We start from the raw sequence: 22920 nt of genomic DNA, 5'->3' as shown, positions 1-22920 counted from the left end.
ATGCTGAAAGGGCACAATTCAAATCTGTCACCTTTCTGGCTCATTGAGCTTTGAGGATCTCAACGATGCTCTTTTTGGTGTCGGAAAATGTGTCACAATTCTTTCTTTTGTTTATTGGAACTTAATACTCCTCCATGGCTCTGCAGGGTTGTGCAGCAGCTGAAAGCAGACTAGTGCGAGACTCAGAGTAACCACCGAAGCTGCTATACACCAGACTTCTTACCAGGTTATAAATCTAGTTTCATGTTGAATGAGAAAAAAGATTTCTGTTTCATGGCAGATAGTTCAATGAAGATGTCCTCTCAGTACTGGGAAGAGTTTGAAACCCACCTCCCAAATGCTTCTACAAGTCAGAGATGATGTGGAGTTGACTCTGCTTCTTCCAGAAAAGTCTGGTTGTAAGCACATTGTACGTGTGAGAGGCTTTGTCGCTATCAAAAGCTGTTAGGATGGCAGTAATGAAAAACTCTTCTACAAAACGAATGGAAAAATTGGGAAAGGAGAAAAATAGAAGATTGTATTCTTAGTGCATGTGATACAGTGCAGTTTTCTGGAGGAAAGAAAAAGAGTTTCAGACATTCATTGATTTTCCTGATACAGGTGAAAAAAGGTCAGTTAATAAAACTTAAGGGTGTCGGAAATACTGTCCTATTCGAAACAAAGTAGGGAACTCAAGGTAGACAGAAGACACACACCTAAGAAAATGAAGTTTTCGGTCTGTGGGGCATGAACCAACTTCAGTATTTTTAGGGTTAAGAATGAGTGTTTCTTTGTGTAAGCTGTGCCACAGCTGCTTGTTGATCTGTTTCCTTTCTTAAGTGTTCAGCAGAAGCTGTTGTGAGGGAGATAGCACTGAACTAGATAAAAAAGTAACATGCCTAATGTTGCTATTAATGTGGAAATTAACGTGTTCCTGAGATGCCCGTTGATATCCGAACCTCTGCTACTTTCGGGTCATCTGGGAACTGAAATAGAAAAGTTTGCTCCTTGAAGTCATACCTCGTTTTTCTGTGGATCTTGCCATGTGAGGTGCAATTTTATCCCTTCACTGCATAAGCTGCTGTAATATGCTTTATTTAGGACACGGGAATCCAGAAGTTACAGCTGCAGAGACCACAATTACTGTCTTACTGGGGGAATAAAACACAGTGTTGATGGATTTCTCGGGTGTTTCTGGTTGTAGGTTGAAGGCTTTGGTAATTACAAAGCTCTTAACTGCTCTGAATGCCATTTTTCTGGGAGGTCACCCTTGCTTCATGGCGAGAACATGAAAAGGCAAGAGGACACGGCATGGCTTCTAAGCTAGGCCGGGCCCCGTGGGGGCAGCTCCTGGGCATGGCCTGCGCGGCGTGGGCAGGGTGAACTCACACCTGCCTGCAGCCGTTCTCATACATGAAGACTTAAACGTGACACTGCCACACCAGATATTAAGGTACGTTTCTGGACAGGAAGGTTTAGGTGTGTTGGCTTCTCATGTAAAATTTTAGTTTTTTAAGATTTGGGTGCACAGAAACGTACGAACTAAACCAAGAGATGCCAATGCCTGCTGCTAGGTGATGCAGAGGGGTGGGGTAGGCTTCACCTCACTCCCAAAATGTCCTTGAGCTAAATCTAAGAAACAATGGGTAACAGGGCTAAAAACCTGAGAGTGGTTTGGGAAGGGACGGCATTGGGGTTCTCCCTCCCTCATCCCCGGTCAGGAAATGTGTGTTCGGGGACAAGCTGCCCATGACAGAGCAGTGAGGACTATTGATACTGGGCAGATACAGCACAGTATCAGGAGGACTTTGTTTACTGATGTTGAAAAACTCTGTCCATCTGTGTAGATGTCAAGTTAGAAAAACAAAAGCTGTAGTGGGAAGGAGCTTTCCAGTGCCTATCCCAGTAACAAGTCAGTAGAGTGTCAGTAAAATGAAAACTATGTCATTATACTTTGCTTCTAATTCTTTCTTTTTTTTCTGGTATTGCTAAATTAACTTTAAATCGCTGTCAATTTCACATCTACATTTATTGCAGTATTTCTGACAAAAATGCTACATAATTATAAGTACTTCTAATTTTTGTCTTTTTTTTCCCCTCAAGCTAGTTTGTAAAGATTAGATGTTGCCATCATTTTCTCATATTCTTATCAAGTCTTCTTGAACTTGAGAAAAATTGGTGAGGAGAGAAAAAGTAAGAACTCCTATTTGTGTAATTCCTTTCTGTTTTTTCTTTATCCTTTTAAAGTGCTTTAAAATCTCAAGAAGAGTAAAAAACGGGGTTTCCCATAAACCAGGGTTCTACTAAAATCGTTTATTTGAGTTCTGCTGCTGAGAAAGCACAGAGGAGCTGTTTCATATTCATATAAAATCTTTGCTTACTAGGTTTACTCATGTAATGCATGTATTGTATCAACTTAATTTGTGTCACTATGTTTTTTAATAATGCTGTTGGAGCTGGATTTTACGAGCAAATTTTAATAGTTTCATTTCTTTCAAATCTGTTTACAAACTATCACATAATTGGGCTGGTTTATTGATCTCACAGAGATTACACATCTGACACTGTTTGCACCAGTTAATAAAAGGGTTTGTTGGCTTTCTTTAAACCGAGTATTTGAGAATGCACAGATCAGTTATGCTGTAGAATTTAAATTGCTTATGTACTGGAATATTTACTACCCTCTTTGTTGTTTCATTTCAGAATGACCTTATTTAAAAATGTATGAGGCTATTTATAATCGACTCTGTGGCAGTGATTAAAGAGGTGTGAATAATAGCTTATTGGAAGTTGACAGCTCCTTGTTTGCTAAACCACTGCTAGGACGTTTATGCTGCTCAGTTGTACCTCATTTTTCTAAGGAGAAGCTGCATTTTGACAAGTGCATAGAACAGGTATATGTGGCTGACATTTTTATTATTTAAAAAAAAAAATCTGATCTTACTTCTTTCACTACATTTGGTTAATGAATTGCTTACCTGCGTCTAATGATCTCTCCGCAGTGTATTATTAAAATGAGTGGTAATAAAAATAAAAAGTCCATTTTTACTTGGAAAATAGATGTTGTTTTTCACAAATGGAAATAGTTGCTCCGAAGGAATTTGATCAAGCAGTCAGAAATATGTCTGATGAGAGTAATACTTTTTAGACTGGTCTCTGATGTTTTTGATCTTAGATTAGGATTCTAAATATGTCCAGGAAGGAGATCAGGTACTTTTTCATTGCTATTCGAAAATAAGATTCAAAGAAAAAAGGACTGTGATTTATTTGATTTCAAATGGTGTCTAAGTAATTCAGGTTTTTGTAACAACATGCACAGAAATCAATAAGCTTGTAGGCAATGCTGATAATCAGATAATACTGAGTGTTTATCCATACAGCTGATAATCACAAATAACTTTATGGTTTATGCTCTGCTGTTACTGATGTCTCATTTGACCTGGTGAACTCATTTTACACGTAAATAGTAATTAAAGTCCTTGTTCACTCTTGTGTCTTGGTTTATGGGATTAAGTAGTTCCTTTTAGGTCTGTAGACACCATGGTGACAGTATAGAACCTAAGACTTTTAAATGATTTTGGAGAGGTTTGTCAGAACTTTGCAAGGGCTTTCATACTCATCTTGAGTTTCTCATAACCAAAAATCAGTAGTCATTTTTCTTCACTACAGCGTGTTCTTTATCAGTGACCTGAACGTACGTTAAATCTTTCTAGGCACATCAGACGCTGTGTATTCAAAGTGCTTAATGTGGTGCAGAAATTCATCTACTTTTATATTTTCACACTGGCTTATTACTAAGGAAGTTACAGATATTACTGAGCTGACATGCTTAATGGTATCAATCCCAGTAGAATAATAGAAAGAATTTGTAACTTTTTCTAGATCTTTAAAAATTCTTAATGGAATAAGTGGCTACAAATAAAATGCTGTCATACAGGAGATCTAAAATGAGATAGGGCAGAATTTGTGCACTGAATTAATAGGCTACTATAGGTATTGTTGAAATTAAATATATTGTAAAAATCTACATTACTTCTGTTCTTAAGAACTAGCTTGTGCTCGTTACAGAGTAGGGATGCAGTTTTGTAGGTGTGCTGCAGTGTCCTGTCTGCTGGTCTAGTTGGTGATAAGAGTCTTCACCCAGCTTCCTCAAAAGGCAGCTCTGAGCCCACAAGGAGCGTGGCATTCCTCTCCTGAGCTGCTTGCTTTGCGTTGCTGAGTGTTTCCATCACGGGCAGGCAGTCAAAATGCCTGGGGATTCTCCTGGAGGAAGGAACCTGAATACAGTGTGGCTTGCAGGAGAGTATGTGGCTTTGCAAAATATACAGGATTTAATTTAAAAAAAAAAATCTTTGGAATAATAAAATTCTGGAACTTTTCAAGTTATTCCTAAGTACTTAAAATAATTTATATTGCATTTGTGTTGCTTATATATCGTTAATTCTTATGAAAATGCCGTAAGATCTCAGTAGTCACCTGTCCTTGTTCAAATCTCCTGATCACAGACAGTATAAAATCATTTTTGTGTCAAGAAAGTTTGGTTCGTTTTGCAGTTGCTAACAGGTTTAGGCTGATAGGGGTGGCGATACGGCGTCGTTACAAGGCAGAAAAGGAGGCTGGACTGAAGCCAGGGCAGGCAACGCTCACATGCGTTTCTCTGCCACCGCGTAGTGACGCTGAGGTTGGAAAAGTTTAATTACCCTCTCTACTCCCTCTTACAATTTTTTTTTCTTTCCTTACTGAATACTTGTGTGGCCTTGAGTTTGTTAATCAGCAGACCTCATAAGCGAGCCAGATGATGCATTGTTACAGTACCTCGTACAGCTGCTGCTTTCCGGAGTACAGTGATTACCTGCGGTGGCCAAAACTAGTGGCTTCCTATTAGGGTGCAGTGGTTACTAATTGGTCTAAATTTAGCTGCTAAATCCAGGTTAATTTTTTGCTTTTACGCTTTTTTTTTCTTTTTAGTTCATGTTGTATTGAAATTGTAATGTGAAACTTCGTGGGTCTGTTATCAATTTTTTGTTCTTTATCTCCCCGTGTTCCTAATCTTTAAAAAAAAAAAAAAAAAGTCATTTAGATCAGCTTGTAAAAAGATGGATGTTCTGAAGGCAGGGCTAAATGTACTAACTCATCTTTTTATGAAGGAATATTTATTTCACCTCACATGTCTCATGTTAGGCTTTAAAAAAAAACTGTCAGGAAGAATTTTTACCGGTCCACAACAGATGTCTCAAACCTCTACACAGTGTCTTTAATCACAGACGTTCAGCCTGGAATTTCTCCTCCTTAACACTGCAGGAGCAGAGCGGCTGTTGGGCTGGCTTTGGATCCCAAGAGCAGCATGGACGTACTTGGTTGTTACTGCTCTTTACCACGGTATTTTCAGCTATTTCCCGAGACTCTCAGCGGGCAGCAGGTCGTGCAATACGTTGGGGTGCTGAACACTGCTGCGAAGGAAGGTCGGGATGACTGGTGGCCACGGAGTCTTTCTGCACCCTCCTCAGCGTGGTGAAAACGGATCTTTTTCCCTGATCTGCCTTTTCCAGAAGCGCTATTTCTGTCAGGCTACCTTGCGTGGTTGTGATTTTCTTTGTAAGGGTTGCTCATCCCATCCTGCTACCTCCGTTTTGGCTGTTTGTCTTTCATGGGCATCTGATTGCCTATTCAGTGACTTCTTCTCAGTAGCCCTTCGCTGACTGACTGTGCTCATGTTGTAACCCTCGATATGCTTCCCTGCAGCTCCCTTCCACTAATAGCCTGGTGGCTTTCAAAAATCTGAATTCCCCTGCAGAAGGAGTTATGGGATGGTTTAGTCCCTTCCCTGATCCTGATCATTTTAGCTCATGATCGTTTTAGTTATACTTGTAACCATAAAGATGTCTCAGCTATTTTTAGGAGAACCGGAGTGTTAGATACACCTTGAAAATGGATGTAAGTATCTTCTTGGAAAACTTATCACTGATTAGAATAAATATTTTTCCTATTTAAGAAGTCCCCAAAATCAGATCTGATCACACTTTAATCCTTCATTCTTTTTCAAATTCCGTGTTTCCTTGCACTTTTCCCTCAGGAAATAAAGAGTTGCAAGCCAAGAGGGATGTTTAGTATCTGAGATACCATCAGACAACTGCTCATTATTAAGATTCATGAATGGAATAATTAGGTTAAAATGTTTTGTATTTATTAGCTTTATTATTATTGCTGTTGGTCCTTTTTGCAGCATGTGAGTGAATTGCAGTTGAGCTGATCTGTTAGAGCATGTAAGATTGTTAAAACTTAAAATCTGCCAAAAATATACTGTATTTAAAATTAAAGGTTTACATATTCTAGAATAGCTACAGGTAACACCAGGCCTTTGTTATCTTCAGTATCTCTCTGGCTTGCAATTTTAATCAAACAGCTCTGGCAAAATTTAAAGAGACTGCCTGTGAAGCAATAAAAACAATTAGTGAGGTATTTGAAAGTTTTTCTCCCTTTTTAGAAGTTCTGTCACTTTATAATGCAATCCAAACCTATGCAGTTTGTTTGGATTATTTCTTGTCTTTGCATAGAGATCCCTCTTCGCAATATAAGAGCCAGTGGAAGAGTGTAAGAAGGAGGAATCTACCCAAAAAAAAAAAAGAAAAAAACATTTTTTTCATCCTTCAGTAGAAGGGAAGAAGGTTGAGCTCCCTTTTGCAGCAAATTACTTGATTTCATTGTCTCATTTGACCTCAGGGAGAAGTTTAATGAAATAGCACTATATACAGTGAGGTTGTTGTAGACCACATAGAGTAAGATTGAAGATCATTTGTCCCCTAAACAAAACATTTTTAATTTTAAGCCAGATGTTCCCATTGTGGTTTATTAGTGCTCAGCTGTTTGTTTTTTTTTCAGTAGCCTTTCCAAAGAGAAAGCCTCTTGAAGTGCCCAGCAGGTGTTTCTTACTGTCTTCCTCAGTAGTCATCTGAAATCGGGCTTGTCTGTCTTACTTTCATACTGTCATTCCCATTCACTCAGGAAAGGCTGGCAGGATTAAATTTCAGAATGCCTGTAATGCATGTCTGCTCATTTATGTGAATAAATACAGGTCTGGGTATTTTCTCCTTTTTTGGGAAAGCAGTCTCTTTATTTAAACTACCCTTAGGTGATCCTTCGTTAGATTCTTCTTCATTGCAATTCATTTACCTTACATATGAATTTCAATGTCAAATGGAGCTGATAAGCTCTTTTAAATTAAAGTCTCAAAATATCTAACTTCATCCTTGTGTAGACAGTGAGAATTCAGAGGTGTTGGACTAAATTTACTACAGCTACTCACAACCATTAACAAGTCTTGGGGCATGCCTGCCGTACAATCAATTCCAATATAATAGTTAAAATCTCTTTTATGCACTGGTATTTTAAATCATCTTCATTTGCTGGGCTCTTTTTTAACATACTTATTTCTTGGGAACTTTTCATAAGCTTTACAGTGCTGCATGTTGATCCTGTACAAACGAGTACCTGCTTTCTTGGAAATACAGTGTAACATGTAGCTTCATACTATAAAAGTTATTAAAAAGTTATTAAGAATATTTAAGACAAGTTTTAGCATTAGGTTATTAGCTACTACTCATTGTGCTCATATTGTAGTAATGTTACACTAACTGAAGGATGTTGTAAAAGTTATTTCTCACTTCTACTGTCATACCAACATTTCATTTGTCCTTACAAATAATAACTATAGATAGTTAGATAGTTTCAAAAGGGAAAGTGAGATTTTTTTTATAAATCATTGATTAGTATACAAGTTTTCAGAAGTTGATAAGAGATTCAAATGCCAGTAGGACTCAGAAATACAGGGGTGAAGTTGAATCAGTAAAATGCAAGGGTTGACATTCGGAAAGTGATTTCATGTTCAGGAGGGGAACCAGTGAAGAGCTGGAGGCATACCTGGTGCTTGCTGCCGGAACCCAGCACTGCTGTCCAAGTCAGTTTCTTCTCAAGTTCAGCCCTGTAATACCTAGGCTCAAAGAAGTGAACTTGTCAAGTTTCAAGCACGTTGTCATTGACAGATCATCAAAGTGTAAGTGAAGATGTGGTTTTTGCTGTCCGTAGGTGTGTACAACCTTAAAGGAGAGCAGAAGGGGCACCCTTGGTTTGGCTTCACAAGCAGTGATGAGGAGTCGAGGAGCAGCGGTTAAGTGGAACTGCGTGCCTCTGCTCTTACACGCTTGTGTCGGTACGTGTGTGTTGAATTAAGATGAATGGTTTAAAAATGCTTTACCTAGGGATCATGCATACGTTCAGTATTTTCAATAGTCAAGTAGTTTTAAATTGCAAGATCTTTTTTTCCCATAATAATAGCATTTTCTGGTATATAGGTAGTTCAGGCAGAGATAATATTATGCCATCATGTTACATCTGCTCTGAAGTTCCTGGCTTTTCCAAGCTATTCTCTTACTCAATAAGACTTTTGAGAGAGAGACTATTATTTTTAAAGGCCAACAGCGCTTATTTCTCAGGATGCTATTCAGCTTTTTAAGGAAAGTGGTCTGAAATAGTTCTCTAGTACATCTAATAGTTTGCTCGTTCATCTAAATAGTTACTCTATTGAGAAGTGAATGATTTATTTATTTTTTTAGTTTATGCTGGTGCCTGAATTCAGTATTTCTTTGTGTTAGTTGGATTTGTGCATCTGTATTATAACAAGGGGGTCTTGTATATTCTCCTCTTCATACCTGCAGTACTTTAGCAAGGCTATTTTGAATCTTCAGGTCTCTCTGATGGGGAGCAGATGCGCTCTCGCTGTGTCAGCACGGCTGTGCAACCCTGGAAGTTTATTTCATTCTCTCATCAGACCTTCTTTGTGAACCTGACTTATACTGAAATGTATTAACTATATTTGTGAGGTATTTCAACAGCTAGATGAGGGTTCTGCTTCAACATGTGGTCTGAAGAGCTAGCTTTTCAAGTTCTCTGTGTTCTCAATATTTGCCTCTCCATCCAAAAATCTGGATGTATTTGCCATTGCTGGTAGACTCAGTAGCTATACGTGGACAATCTGTGTACAGGAATGTAACAGTGCAAGTCCAGACTACAGTTTTTAAAAAGTTAAATACCCTGCCTTTGGAACTGTCTATAACTTGATCTTCAGAAAAAATGAGGATCTTGCTAAAGTGTGCTGTGGATTACAGTCACAGCCTTTTGAAGAGGTTAGTATGGCAAAACGTTTTTATTTCCCTAATATAATGTCAGAAATATCCAATAAGCTTCATTCTGATGTGTTCAAATATACAAAGTTTTAATTAAATGTGTAAAAATTCCCTAATGTAATTTCCTATTGTCATTTTAAGAAGGTATACTTTCCTTATGGAACGCATCTTTTGAGTATTAAACTTTTCCTCAAGCTTTGTACTGTTCCATTTAAACAGGATAAACGAGACATTTCATAATCTCATGCATCCACCTGTTTAAATAGAACACCGGGGAATGTCTGCCCTTGAAATCCAGGAAAATAGTGTGAATCCTTCACATATTTTTTGACTGTCTCTTTATTCATGCTCTTACACTGCAATAGGTTTCTGGGAATGATAGCAGTTCATTATCTTGCAAAATGAACAAGCTACACTTAGAATTTCAGTAGTGTTTTATTTCCCACTTCACACAAATACATTATATAAATTGCCTGTGATTTAATATTTTAAAAGGATTGAAAGTCAGTAATGTGAAAAATCTGTAAGGTAAAAATGAGTATTGTAAAAGTACTGGAGATAATTAAAAATTGGAGAAACTTGGAACTTGTCATACCGCTCCCAGACAGTAATTCTCTACTGCCAACGTTTGGGTTGATTAGCTGTGAATATAAATGCAAAAAATTATGTACGTGTCATATATGAATATGCGTAATAAACTCATTATTTAAGATGCAAAGCTACATGAAGCATACAAGATCATCCAAATTACATGCTAAATCTGTGTTCATCTACATTTTTGGTATACGACATCTCTTTGTCTTCTTTATTTTCAGGAAAAGTAAATTAGGAATGTGTTATATAACATATAATCTCTACAAATTAATGATTCTGAATCCAAAAGTCAGGACCTGCATTTTGAAAACTGAAATCTAGAGCACCATTAAAAATGCTCATCTGTTAATATGTGGAATCACAGTGAAACCAAAATATCGGATGTCAACTTAAAGGCAGTTTGGAAAAAAAGAAGTTCCCTTCTCCTCTGTCAACAGCAGCAAGTTCTAGCCAGGGGAGTTACCTGAATATTGGGGTGTTTAAACTGGTAGTTGGATCAGTATAAACAGCTGACCATTATGTACTTGACAAACTAACTCTCTTTAAACAATTATATTTAAGAAATTAACTTGAGGTTAAGAAATGTGAAGTGAAAATAAAATGGCACTTTCTAAATATACTTATTTGGATAATTTATTTAGACTATTTATGCAATATCTGTTCTAAGTTGCATAATTTATAGTTCTGTTAATTTAGGAATGAATGAGAAGTTAAAGAAAAATGTCAGAGCTTCCTGAGATGCGTGATTCATTACGGTGTATATACTATGTATATGAGCTTATCAACATTTAAGACTTTACTAATGGCACTTCACGATAGATGTAAACTTCGGGTGCAAGAGAGAATTGCTGTAATAGGCTATTCTTATATATAAAATGTGACACTTGCAGTATCATTCTTCTACATTGCATCTAAGAGGATCTCAAAAATTTATAAACCAAACTAATACTCCTCTACCACAGTCTTTTTAGTATCTGTGAAATAAATATTTACTGCATATAGACCTAGGTAATGATGTTATATAAAATCACCAGTATGATCAAATACATAATATGCTTTTCTGTAAACACGTCAACTATGTCTTGCTGAAAATGCCTAATGATACCTGAATTAATGCCACTAGACTCTGGCCAACTCAAGCACAAATGGATGGTCTATAACTGATACACCTGTAAGGGTTCCGCAGGAGTGGAATTATTTCACACGGTGATTGAGTTGGCATCAGGGAGTGATTTTGTTTACAATTCATAATTTGTACTAACCTGAGTTTTTATGTATAATGCAAAATGGGCCAGCCACTCCATATTAAAAGAAACGCAGCTTTTGAGTGTGGATGAAGGTAATTATCCAGACTTGGTCATTAATTCAGACTTGGTCATTAACGAGGATAAATCTAAATAAGGCAGCTGTATATCGCAGTTTTATTCAATTTATGACACAGCTAAGAACAGAAATAAGATACCGCACTTTCTTAGAGCCTTTGTTAGTATGAGGGAACCTGTATGTAATTTTTAAGCATACTCTTAGGGTGTGTGTCTGTGTATTATGCCCATGTATCTCTAACAATGAACATCTCCACTTTGCTGCAATCATATAAATTTTTGTCTTTGACCACGTTCTTCCAAGTGAGGTACCTAGTATCAATTAAAGATAAGACAGTTTTTAGTGGCTCATCTTAAACTAAGTGGCATTTATCTGTGTCCTCGTTTGTACTTCAGTAATAAATCATCTATTTTGTAAAAAATCTGCCTCTAAGAAAGTCATAATCTTGGCTTTAAAACTCTTCTTTTAGCTGAAGTTTATTTTACATGTGAGGAATTTTATAAAGGAAAAAAACATTAAAGCATCTTGAGTAGGAACTGTATAGAAACACTACGGTCATCATATAAATACATACAGCAAAGTGATAAAGTCAGCAGTGGAGAGAGAATTTTTGAAGAGTAAAACAGGCTAACTCTTCAAAATAATGCTTCCTCTTAGCCTCTCCTCATTTTAATTCACCGTTTCCAGTAGCTCTGTGATTGGAGGTACTAAAAGATGAAGGCTTCCCAGGTATTTGTACATCTTATGCTGAGTTTTAATGCCCACCATGCTTAGTTGCCTGTGGGGCAATAAACCACTGCAGCCATCAGGCTGGCTGTGAGGAGCGACAGGCGGATGAGCAGATTGTTCTTTCCAGCCTTCTGAGTAAAACAATGGACTATAAAACTAACACTGATGATGCAAAGGGAAACTTACCTGGGATGAAATAGGACATGAGGGAAAGGTTTGTAAATTTTGCCTCTTTAATTTGGAGCTGAAGGTGACTAGATCATCATTGCCTACTCAGAGTTGGTCCCTGCAGTATATTCTTTGAGAGCTGAAATTTAAAAATAAAAAAATCACAAACAGCAGGATTTTCTCTATTTTATATTTATGTCAGTAAAATTTTATTGGAAACAACATATGTTTTTTAGGACAAGAAAAACGGACAGGGAGCAGGAGATTTAGTCAAAAGTTCTTGCCTGTAAATTTCCTGTATATCACACTGTATATCACACCTCGTATTTGATATTTATTTTGTCCACGTGCATTCACAAATATAAATAGTTGTAAAAGCTTCAGTGTTGTTTAGGAGAGTTTTTGTCACCCATAATGAGTGAACAGTTTTTTACATTCATGAGACTACCCAAGGGACAGCGTACACAGTGGGGGAGCTAAGAGAGAGAGAAATGACCCAAGGCTGGATTCTGGCCTGCTGAAGGTTTAAAACTGCAAGGAAATTATGGGGCACTGCTTTTATTTCCAATATATTAAAACAAACACTGGAGGCAGGGGAAGGAGCAATATGATTCTTGCTGTTCTGTAAGTCTTTCTAAATACTTAAAGTATTAAACTTACTTTAAGCTTTTGTACAACTTCCTGACAGCAGGAGTTGACAAGGAATTATACAGGCAATTATACAGGCTCTGCAACCTTGGGTTGTACAATGGTGGTAACGGGCAAAAAATACAGTTAATTTCCTCATGTATCTTCAGCTGTCTTGTTTCTGAATGTTATTTTTTTTCTTTTGGGACCATTTCTAATATTTCCAAACCTATAAGCATCTTGTAATAATACCATTTTTCAAATTATGCTGCCATTGAGAATTTTCCTATTTGCATGTAGAATTTACATGAATCCAGAGACTAGAAGGAGAGACTATTCGGACGATAGTTAGCTTTTTCATTACAAAAAGGACCATAATTTGCAAATCCAGTAGAGAAATTACTATTGCAAGTCCCTCTGTCTCAATGAAAGGCCAAAAGTGTTCATTTTGCAGAGCTATAAAGCTTCCATTTTTAGCAGGAAGAACTGCAGAATAATGAGGAGAAAAGTCTCAAAGCAGTGAGCTGAATATCACATTTCTTCGGTTACTTTTCCAAAGTAGCCCCAATAAGAGATATATTTCAAAATTAGTATTTTATATATGATGGTATAGGTATACATCCCCAAATCTAATGTTAGGTTATCAAACCTGAAAATTTATATGTAAGTATGTATATATACATAACCATATATTCTCCTATATTTTAAAATTATTATTTTTATTATTTAAAATTTAGTCCAAAGCTCAAAAAGCAACCTGAAGAGAGGAGGTGGTGTCACTCTGTCTTTTGCTGAGCTGCGTGCGCTATGCGTACCAACTTGGCACCAGTCTTAGAGCTCCGTTGCCGTCTGCTCAGCTCCAACCCCACGCTGCAGTGCCGAGTGATTCGGATACAACAGGAACCCACGTCTTCTGCACCACCCTTCCGCTGTCTCCCAGAGGTTCATTTCAAGCTCTCCTCTGCGGCAGCTGTTGCAGTACGGTTGTTTGTTAGCGGTATAGATCCAGGCTATTTTTGATGACAGGCTTCAGTTCACAGGACTTGTCATGCATCTTCATCCACTTTCATCTAATGTAAGGTTGTTACTGGTTCTGGCTGGCATCTGCCACCACAAGCTCTTGGCTGTGGTGGCACACGGGGAGACACGTGTTTCTTTCAGTGCTGCCATGTTCTGCACTCAGGAGTCTGTTAAGAATTTCCTTGATCCCTTCAAAAATTGTGAAAGAGAGTATATGGCCTGGTTGCTTGGAGTAGGGGGAGCACAGTAGAATAGAGTTAGTAGATGGACCCAAGAGGTCCTTTCCCTCTACAGGTGTAGATTTTGGCGCCAGTCACATTTAATCAATTTTATAAAGGAATGAGCAAAGGCAAGTTTTATCCTTCAGACTCTGCAGGCAGAACTCTGTGTCCTTCCCGGAGACGTTTGGCTGCAGGTGCACATCCTTCAACGTCTTAGTTCAGATCAGGGTGGTGTTTTTGAAGCGAGTCTCCTTATTGTCCTCACTTACTGCGCTTTGATTTGGGAGCACTCTTCAGTGTGTTGCAGCCACTAGCAAAATTTAGACCAAGACCAGAGGAGGGCTAGTTTTAACAGCCCAATCTGAAACACAGCAGCCTCACTATCTATTGCTATATCTTCCACCACCCTGGCTGCTTGCATGGACTCAGCCTTGCTGCCCTTGCCATCAGAAGCAGAGAGATTCTTACAAACCCTTTACAGTCAGTGGGGGTCATTTTCAGATCCCTTCCCTGACTCGGTGTGGGGCTCAGCATCCCAGAAATGATACAGAAGTAAAATCCAATGTCTTAGGTATGCAGCTGAATAGTTTGGGAGGGATGGAGGAGTATATATAGACTTGTAGCCGGAGCTCATCTTAGCCATGGGCAAAGCAGGTAGTGGGCTAAAGCAGCTGTGGCCAGGAGCAGCCAACGAAGCGGAGATTCTCAGTCCAGCTGCTCTTGACAAAGGAGCTGAGGAGGTGGCAGTGCTGCCTGGCTCTCTGCTCCCTGCATTTATTCACCTTGGTGTTCCCGCTGGGAAGTCTCGAGCTGCTTCTGGATTTCTAAACAGTAAACTACCAAACTTTCCCTGCTCTGATATAATTGTGCTTGTGGGGCTAAGGAAACCCTAAATTGAACTGACAATCAGGTGAAAAAAGGCAAGCGGCAACAATGTAATCACCGAGGCTGGAAGATTTGCCAAATTTGCTCCAAGTGTAGCTTATGTCATCTCGGCGTCTGGTGCCAGAGCTGGGGCCATTAGCGTAATGCTGGGGGACTGCTCGTGCCTTAGATCATCAGGCTTCGTTCCAGATTTCGCCATGTTGATAGAGAAATTCAACACTGAGGCCGGTTTGGTTTTAATGTCAAAAATTCATTGATTTTAAATCCGTGATTTAAAATCGTCAAGCAGAAAATTTGTATTTACACCATTGATTTTAGCGTGTGTTGTGTAAGCACAACCCAACCGTTCAGCCTGCCTTCTGGGAGGCTTTTAGAGGACATAGCAGTATGCAGTCTGTTTGCAACGTATTTCTTTGAGTTGACCAAAAACCTGATAATTCAGTACATGTGTATTGGGATAATTTATATACCTTAGTGCACACTGAGTGACTTGGATTTTATGTTTTTTTATAGCGTCCAAATATTCACTCACAATGTGTGTCAGGCTGCATTTGACTGCAAACTGGCATTCACTTAGGAGATGTAAAAACATTTTGAAATAGATTTTTATTATTTAAACAAAGTTATCAGATATGTGCACAGTAGATACAAATGTTTAGTCTTAGATTTTAATAAATATTCATATATTTATATAAACACATGTGGGAGATGTACGTTTTATCCCTTCAGGCAGAGGAAGGAACTGAAGCCAGTTCCCTTTTTCCTGTGCGAGTACGCTCACATGTGTATGTATATAAATAAACAGTGAGTCACCCTTTTATATATAACATACAGTTCTGTTCTCCACAGTTATAGCACATATACTCTTCTTAAAAGCAGAGCGACTTTCCTGAAAATTACAAGTAGGTTTTTAAATTAAATTTAAAATGGATTATTTCAGAAACTAATCTCTGGCAGGTTTTTTTTTTTTCTTCTTCTCTTGAATGATTTAATTAACAGTATAATACAGTTTCCTCACACTTTCTGCATAACGAGGTTTCATTGTAAAGTGTTTTTACTGAGTTCAGTGAGCTGCCTAATGCTCTCGTTTTCTGCTACCTCCACCCTGATGCAACCAGAGGTCACCCTACTGCCTGATAGAGCCTGGGGCGTGGTTGGGGAGCAGTGACTATTTTCACTAAGGGAAATAATGCTGATGTTTCCAAATAATAAAGCAGTACTATGGCAGGAAAAAAAAAAACTAGACAAAAATAAAGCAATATATGTGGAGGGAGGAGTGGGGTCCTAGGGTGGGTTCTGAGCTGACTGTTACCATTCAGGAACGCCTTGGGAGCTACAGAAAATAAGCTGGTACTGCTGTCAATTTAATTACTTAGAGCATCAAAAAAAAAAAAATCCTAGTATTTTACTTGCATTGTTAGAAAAGGGATGGAGAAGAAAACAGCATATTGTTCTGCTGCTGTTCCTATCCATGCTGCATCTGCATCCTGAATGCTGCATGCAGTCATCTCTCCCCCATGTAAACAGTGATGCAGCAGAACAGAAGGTCCAGCAAGGTGCACAAAAATGACAAACAACTTCTGTGTGAGTAACAAGTAGACGAGGACTGTTCACATTGCAAAGGAGGGCTGTGCAAAGATGTATATAAAATCAAGAACAGTATAGAGGAGACAAGTAGGGAGGGACACCCACTGAATCTAGTGCAGAGCAGATTCAAAGTCAGCAGAAGAAACTCATTCATCCCACAACACGTAGCTGTGGAACTGCTTGCCTTGGAATATTTTGGTTGCAAACATTTTCATAAATTCAAGAAGCAACTAGACAAATGGATAGAAAATGAGGCTACTAGGTGTGAAGGCCTTCTCATTTAGGAATTCCAGGAGCCAAAATCTACTGAAAATGGGTGGAGAATTTTAGAAAAGTCATCAACATATGCCTTCCCTTTTCTTAAGCTCTTCCACATTTCTTCTTCAGATGGTAACATGGTTCTCTATATGTTACTGCATGGAAGGTACTTATTAATTTCAAATCTGTTTATTAAACTGACAGGAAAAATGTGACAAGAACAGAAATGTCTAACTTTACCAAAGACATTAGGCAGCTTATCAGTGGAGAGGTAAACAGCATTTCGTTCAGTAGTAGTAATAAAATTAATAGTATACCATAAAATAGTGAATGCTAAATTATCAGGTTTCTGCCTTTGCAATATATTTTGCTGAAAATATTTTTAAGGCTAGAGCAAAAGAATGTATAGGTGCCGATTTTTGGTTGAACTGGTAAACAACATATGGTTTCCAAGAAGTTATGGTGGGCCATTAGAGCAGTAATCTGTGAACCAAGAATGCACTTAATGCAGCTCAGGAACTGTTCCAGTTTGTAGAATCAAAGGTTTATTTCCTAACAGTATTTTTGAATAGTTTTTCAAAATTTATTATTAAAATTTGAAAAAGCCATTAGAAATAGGGATTTCAAAAAAATCAGAACCACTCACACTTGTTTTGGATCTCCAGCCTTTTCGACGTTGAGATACTAAGCCCACATGGCTCAAATGTGTTGGTTACATTTATCCAACTCCTTTAAAAAGGGTAGGTTGTTTGTGTTAACTCCCAAATTAAAAAAAAAAATAATTAATTTTTTCCAAGTAATCAGGTAGGATTTCAGATTAAACAGAATGTTGAACCAGACTCTACGTAACAGGCAGTGACAGTTTTTCCGTGCAGTTCTGTGCCATTGCCACCCAATTTCAAATTATTCTCATACATACTCGTCCACATACCTTCTTCCTTGTTGAGATGTGTAAATTCATGTCAGATTTGAATGTTATTACATTTGTTAGGTCATTCTATATGTTGAGAATGCTAAAGTAACTGTTAACACTCATACTGTCTAGTGATTGTGATCTGGTGAGTGGTGAGCAGGTACCTGCTGCCAGCTTTACTGACCTTTTTAGGGAATTTTCCAAGATGGTATATGCTATGGAAATAGTGAGCCCTATGGCCTTTCATCCCTGCAAGTCCTATAGTCTTTCTATCACCAGAATGTTAGTCTTCCCCTAAAACTTCCTGGGGTCATGGGTCTGAAATCAGACACCTAAAGATTCTTTTCCCTTCAAATACCATGTTTGAATTTGACTCAAATTACTTATTGTGGCTTCCTAGCCCTATTCAACCAGTTAAATAATATATTTCTCTGTTTTAGCATCTTAATCAATACTCCATTTGAATATATATATATATTTTTTAATTAGAATTATGCAACATCATACGTGTTCCCTGCATTTAGGACTACACAAATCCAGAAAGCAAGGCTCGTTTTCTGCAATCCATTTTGCAGTTTTCTCTTAGAGCAATGAAAGCTTCAACTACAGACACTCATTTATAGTTTAAGAATCAGGGTACTGTAATGAGAAAGTGATCAACAACACCAAAAAAGTAATCATGGTTCATAAAATATATTTTTTGTGGTTTTGATTATTTCATCTTTAATACAGAACAGAGGTATTATAATGATATTAAAAATATGTGTATTGAATAAATATTTAGTTTCCATATAATGTTGAAAATGGGGCCTTCTTTTCTATTCATCTGTGGAAGTAAAGCTGAAATTGATAATGAAACTATTTAATTAATGTAATGATGTAAATGTTTAGGTTAAGGTGCACATCCATAGGATGGATAGGATAGGCCCGTATGTCCATGACACGTTGCACATGCTGGTCTGGTGACCTGTTCTCAGCAGCTTGCAGCCAGGGCACATGATCCCTGCCAGACACAGGTTTTGTAGTCTAAGATGAGATGGTTGTGGTTGTCTGTGTGTCTCCCTGCTACTGCCAGCCATCCCTGCAGCCATGGTGGCAGGGCGTGATGGAACCTCTCCAGCAGTGGCTTCTCCTCACAGCCCCACGTACTGTTGTGGAGACGCCGAGTGCTGTGCAGGCTAGTTCTCTGTGATTCAGGCTGAGTTATTTTGTGTAGGTAGTGACTCCTTTTCAGTGGCATTAGCTAAAGGTAAATATGACTGAAGTTCTGAAACATTTGTAGTTTCTTCATTGAAAAGCTGTAACTGTTCTTCTGAGCAAGGTTTCTTACGTGTATGTGTTTCCTGCATGGGATATTTGGCCAAATTAGAGGTCTCTTGAAATCATCGTTTATGTATACTTGGTTGAATTTGTTTCAGAGGTTGTAAGAAGTAGTCTCTACATACTGCTTTTCCATTGAGTATGTTTCAATCTCTGACCAAAAAAAGTTTAATTAAAATGTATTCCTCCCAACTTTAGTTGTCATTGTGGTACCAGGCACCACATGCGGCTAGTGAGCTTGTTTTCCTTTTCTCTTATTGGTGGTTCTTCTGAGGAAACAGAGAGAATGCAAGAAGCAAACACACAAAATGGTGTGCAGGTAGGGAAGACCTAAATTTGGCTATGGGATTGAACTGGAGAAGAGGCGAGAGCAGGGAGAGGGAGTGCAGCCACCCCTGGAGCCCAGTGGAGGATGCCCTCCTGCCAGGTTTTCTTTAATGTCTTCAAAGAGCTGTAAAACATGTTGCCAAAACATGTTTGAAGCAAATGAAAGCTAGCACGCTGCTACTGCCATCACTTTGTCTCCTCATTCAACAGGAGGAGATCTGCATTGCTGGTTTAAGCTTTCGTAGAATCACAGAATATCCCAGGTTGGAAGGGGCCCACAAGGGTCATTGAGTCCAACTCCTGGGTCCAGGCAGGACCACCCGAAAACCAGACCCTATGTCTGAGAGCGTTGTCCAAATGCTTCTTGACCTCCAGCAGGCTGAGTGCCGTGACCACTGCCCTGGGGAGCCTGTCCCAGTGCCCGACCACCTCTGGGTGCAGAACCTTTCCCTAGCACCCAGCCTGACCCTCCCCTGTCCCAGCTCCACGCCGTCCCCTCGGGTCCTGTCGCTGTCCCCAGAGAGCAGAGCTCAGCGCCTGCCCCTCCGCTCCCCTCGTGAGGGAGCTGCAGGCCGCCATGAGGCCTCCCCTCAGCCTGCTCTGCTCTGGGCTGAGCAAACCCAGGGCCCTCAGCCGCTCCTCGTACGCCTTCCCCTCCAGACCCCTCACCACCTCGGCAGCCCTCCCTCGGAGGCTCTCTGACAGCTTTATGCCCTCCCTGGTGCACCCCAGGGCACGGCTGGCCCTCCTGGCTGCCAGGGCCCACCGCTGGCTCGTGGCCAGCCGGCCTCCCCCAGAGCCCCCAGGCCCCTTTCCGCGGGGCTGCTCTCCAGCCTCTCGCCCCCAGTCTGCGTACAGCCGGGGTTGCCCCTTGCCAGGTGCAGAATCCGGCACTTGCTCTCGTTAAATTTCATGAGGCTGGAGATCGCCCAGCCCTCTAATTTGTCAAGATCTCTCTGCAAGGCCTCTCTACCCTCAAGGGAGGGCATGCCATGCAGGCATCAGTGTGGTACGAGGTAATGGGATTTTAATTTTAATTAGCTAAAAATACAGTAAATTACAGAGTTTGATTGTTTTTAAGCTGTCATTTCTATTAAAGAATATTAATATATTCTTTGAAATCAAACACTTGACTTTGAAAGTCAAGCGTTCGCAAAAAGTTGGAGAATGTCAGAATGGAGATTGTTCAAATGGTTTTAATTCGTCCCTTGCATGTGTGCATAATGATAAGATCTTTAATTATGTGATCACATAAATTTTTCGCAGGAGGAATGGTGCCCGGAGAATGAATATGGGATGTTTATTAAAGGAAGCCGTTGTCTCCAGAACCCTGGCCTTAATTGCTGCAAAGCGTAGTAATTTAAGTAGAGGACTGCAGGAAGCAAAAGCAGGCTCTCCAAGGCACCTGAAAGCACCACTGGAAAACTGGATTTTGTTCTCGACTTGCAGAGTTGTTAGATGGATCTGGAAGATCCCATATTTATATGATCTCTATTGCCAGGTGCTATCACACACTGACCCAGCAACCTGGGCCCTGAGCACAGCTGCGTCAGGAATGAACCCGAGTGTGCTTTGAATATACAAAATGCTATAAAAATGAAAAGTAGGGCCCAAAAGGCCTTAGACTGACACGGTAATGCCAAAATTGCTGAAAGAATCGTCTCATTTTTAAGTAGACAGTTTCTTGTCTGTAACATGGAAATACCATCACCCCGCTACTGCTAAATTAATTAAATGCTTTGAAGCATTCGTGCTGAATGCCTTGGAGGGAAATACCTAATGTATAACGAGGAATCTGATTTTGGCCAACTTCCTGTAAATGAGGCTTTAGGAACACTGCTGTAATGTGTTCCTCAGGAGGTATAATAACACATTACACAAATGTGTAATTTTTTGTCATCTGAAAAAGTGAGGCAGGATCCTACCAGCACTTCGGTTCACAGAATGGCTGAGGGTGAGGAGGATGAGTTTTAAGTTTTGCTGAATTAGCACATGTGAGTGTGGTCAGAATGTATGAAAATGTTTCAAAGTAAATAGAACTATGATCAGTAGATTATATTTAAATATTTTAAAATACATGATGAAGAAAAGAAGAGACAGTTTTTCTCTGTAAGTGTAATTCTTCAGGACAGACTTTCTGATTGTTTTTTCATCTTCCCTACAAAGATTCTACACTTTAAACCCAATATAAAGAATTCCACTTAATTTCCCAAACTAAACAGGGATTATTATTTTTTTTAATCCAAATAGTAGTTATCTCAGTAACTGAAGAATTCTGCACATAGGCCTGAAAATCTGCATATATATTGTGGATGAATTTTGATCCTTGCCCTTACTGATCTCCTTTACATGTGACAAAGGTAAATACGATGGTGTTTTATATTCATACTCCTCTACATCTAAGCGTCACAGTAAAAGCAAGTTAAGACAACATGGTAAAACAATTTTTCCATTTCCTCCTTCTACTTTTTGTCTGTTCTTAACCTTTTTAAAACTTACATTTACCATTTTCCAGGCAAATAAATTCATAAATCTCTTCTTCTTTGGTGAGGGTATGTATATTTTATCTGTCACACAACGTTACCACATCTTTTACAGTACCTATTTTACTTTGCAAAATCTGTTACAGAATATTAAGTGAGTATCAATTTATTGATAGAAATGGACCAAATACTAGTATTTAGGCAACTTGCCTAAATTTGTTGTCTTAGAAAAGTGTGATACCATCAACAGCGGTGTGTATTACGTTTTTCAAATAATGCTATGTGTATAAAATATGGAAACGTGGAATTATTATTTTAGATTCAAAAGGCTCTTTTGTCATGCTTATGCATATTTTAGATGGGACATTTTTCTCCCAAATGGGGAGGAAATGAGATAGTAGCTTGTCAATTCATAATGTTACTCACTTTCCCTGCTTAAATGCATTTTTAAATGACTAGAATATCTACTTAAAAAAAAAAAAAGAAAGGAAAGGAAAAAAAAAAAGAACTAACTTCAGGAGAGCAGGAGTCTGGTGTCCTATTTATCTACTTTAATAGGTAGGATTTCACATGAAAGAATGAGTCTATCTTCTGGTGTGCTAACAGTGACAGTAGTCAGAGATTGTAAAGTAGTGTGACTGTGCATTGCAGCTCTGGTTCTCATAACCATTGGAGTGCCACAGCCAAGACAAGTCTTTTTAGTTTATTCCTCGGTAAATGTATTCTCATTATTAAACTGCATTTTGAAACATTACAATAAGAAGCTCAAACTTGACATTGAAGAAGTAATGCATTTATAGATATTCCATAAATGTTTAATAGTTTTTTAACTTTAACTTCCATATGAGTAACAAGACATTCCAACAGATTGTGAAAATATTTTTTTCTTAATACATAATCCTTACAGTTTAAATTGAAATGGTTGTAACTGATATTTTGTGCTCACAAAAATCAGGACTATTTTAATAGTCATCTGCTCCCATATGACAGAGATGTATCTATCATTGTGCAATCCTTTGCCCAAAAGACTTTTACAATATGGTCTCCATGATGAAAGAGCATACTTATTACCTTTCTGTTGTAGAGGGTGAAAATGTTTCCTTTCTAAGTCCCGTCTGAGATTTTGGCATTCACATGATTACTGTAGTGTGATCTTTAGGTGTATCTGCAAGAGCATTTTAGCTTGGATCAGGAACACTTTAGCACTTCTGAATCAAGTCTCCTTATTGTTCCCGTTTATGTCTCCTTGATTCAGTTGCCTGGAGCCTGGGGGTGGAATTAGTTACAGGAAAAGCCAGGCAAGAAGA

The 22920-nt window shown here is 38.7% G+C and overlaps 1 protein-coding gene and 1 long non-coding RNA gene across 5 annotated transcripts in view; both read left to right on the top strand.

The window, feature by feature from the left end:
- Window positions 1-22920, top strand: part of ZEB1 (zinc finger E-box binding homeobox 1) — a 128891-nt gene that overhangs the window by 75789 nt on the left and 30182 nt on the right. The gene's annotated exons all lie outside the window — the stretch shown is intronic.
- On the top strand, window positions 2818-22121 carry LOC308190398. Its single transcript, XR_013947154.1, has 2 exons — window positions 2818-2873; window positions 2982-22121. It is a non-coding gene; the product is annotated as an uncharacterized lncRNA (long non-coding RNA).

The sequence above is a fragment of the Anser brachyrhynchus genome (assembly GCF_964034855.1).
Source record: "Anser brachyrhynchus genome assembly, chromosome: 2".
Lineage (NCBI taxonomy): Eukaryota > Metazoa > Chordata > Aves > Anseriformes > Anatidae > Anser > Anser brachyrhynchus.
The sequence above is the reverse complement of the archived record's forward strand: the minus strand, read 5'-3'. Positions and strand labels throughout refer to the sequence as shown.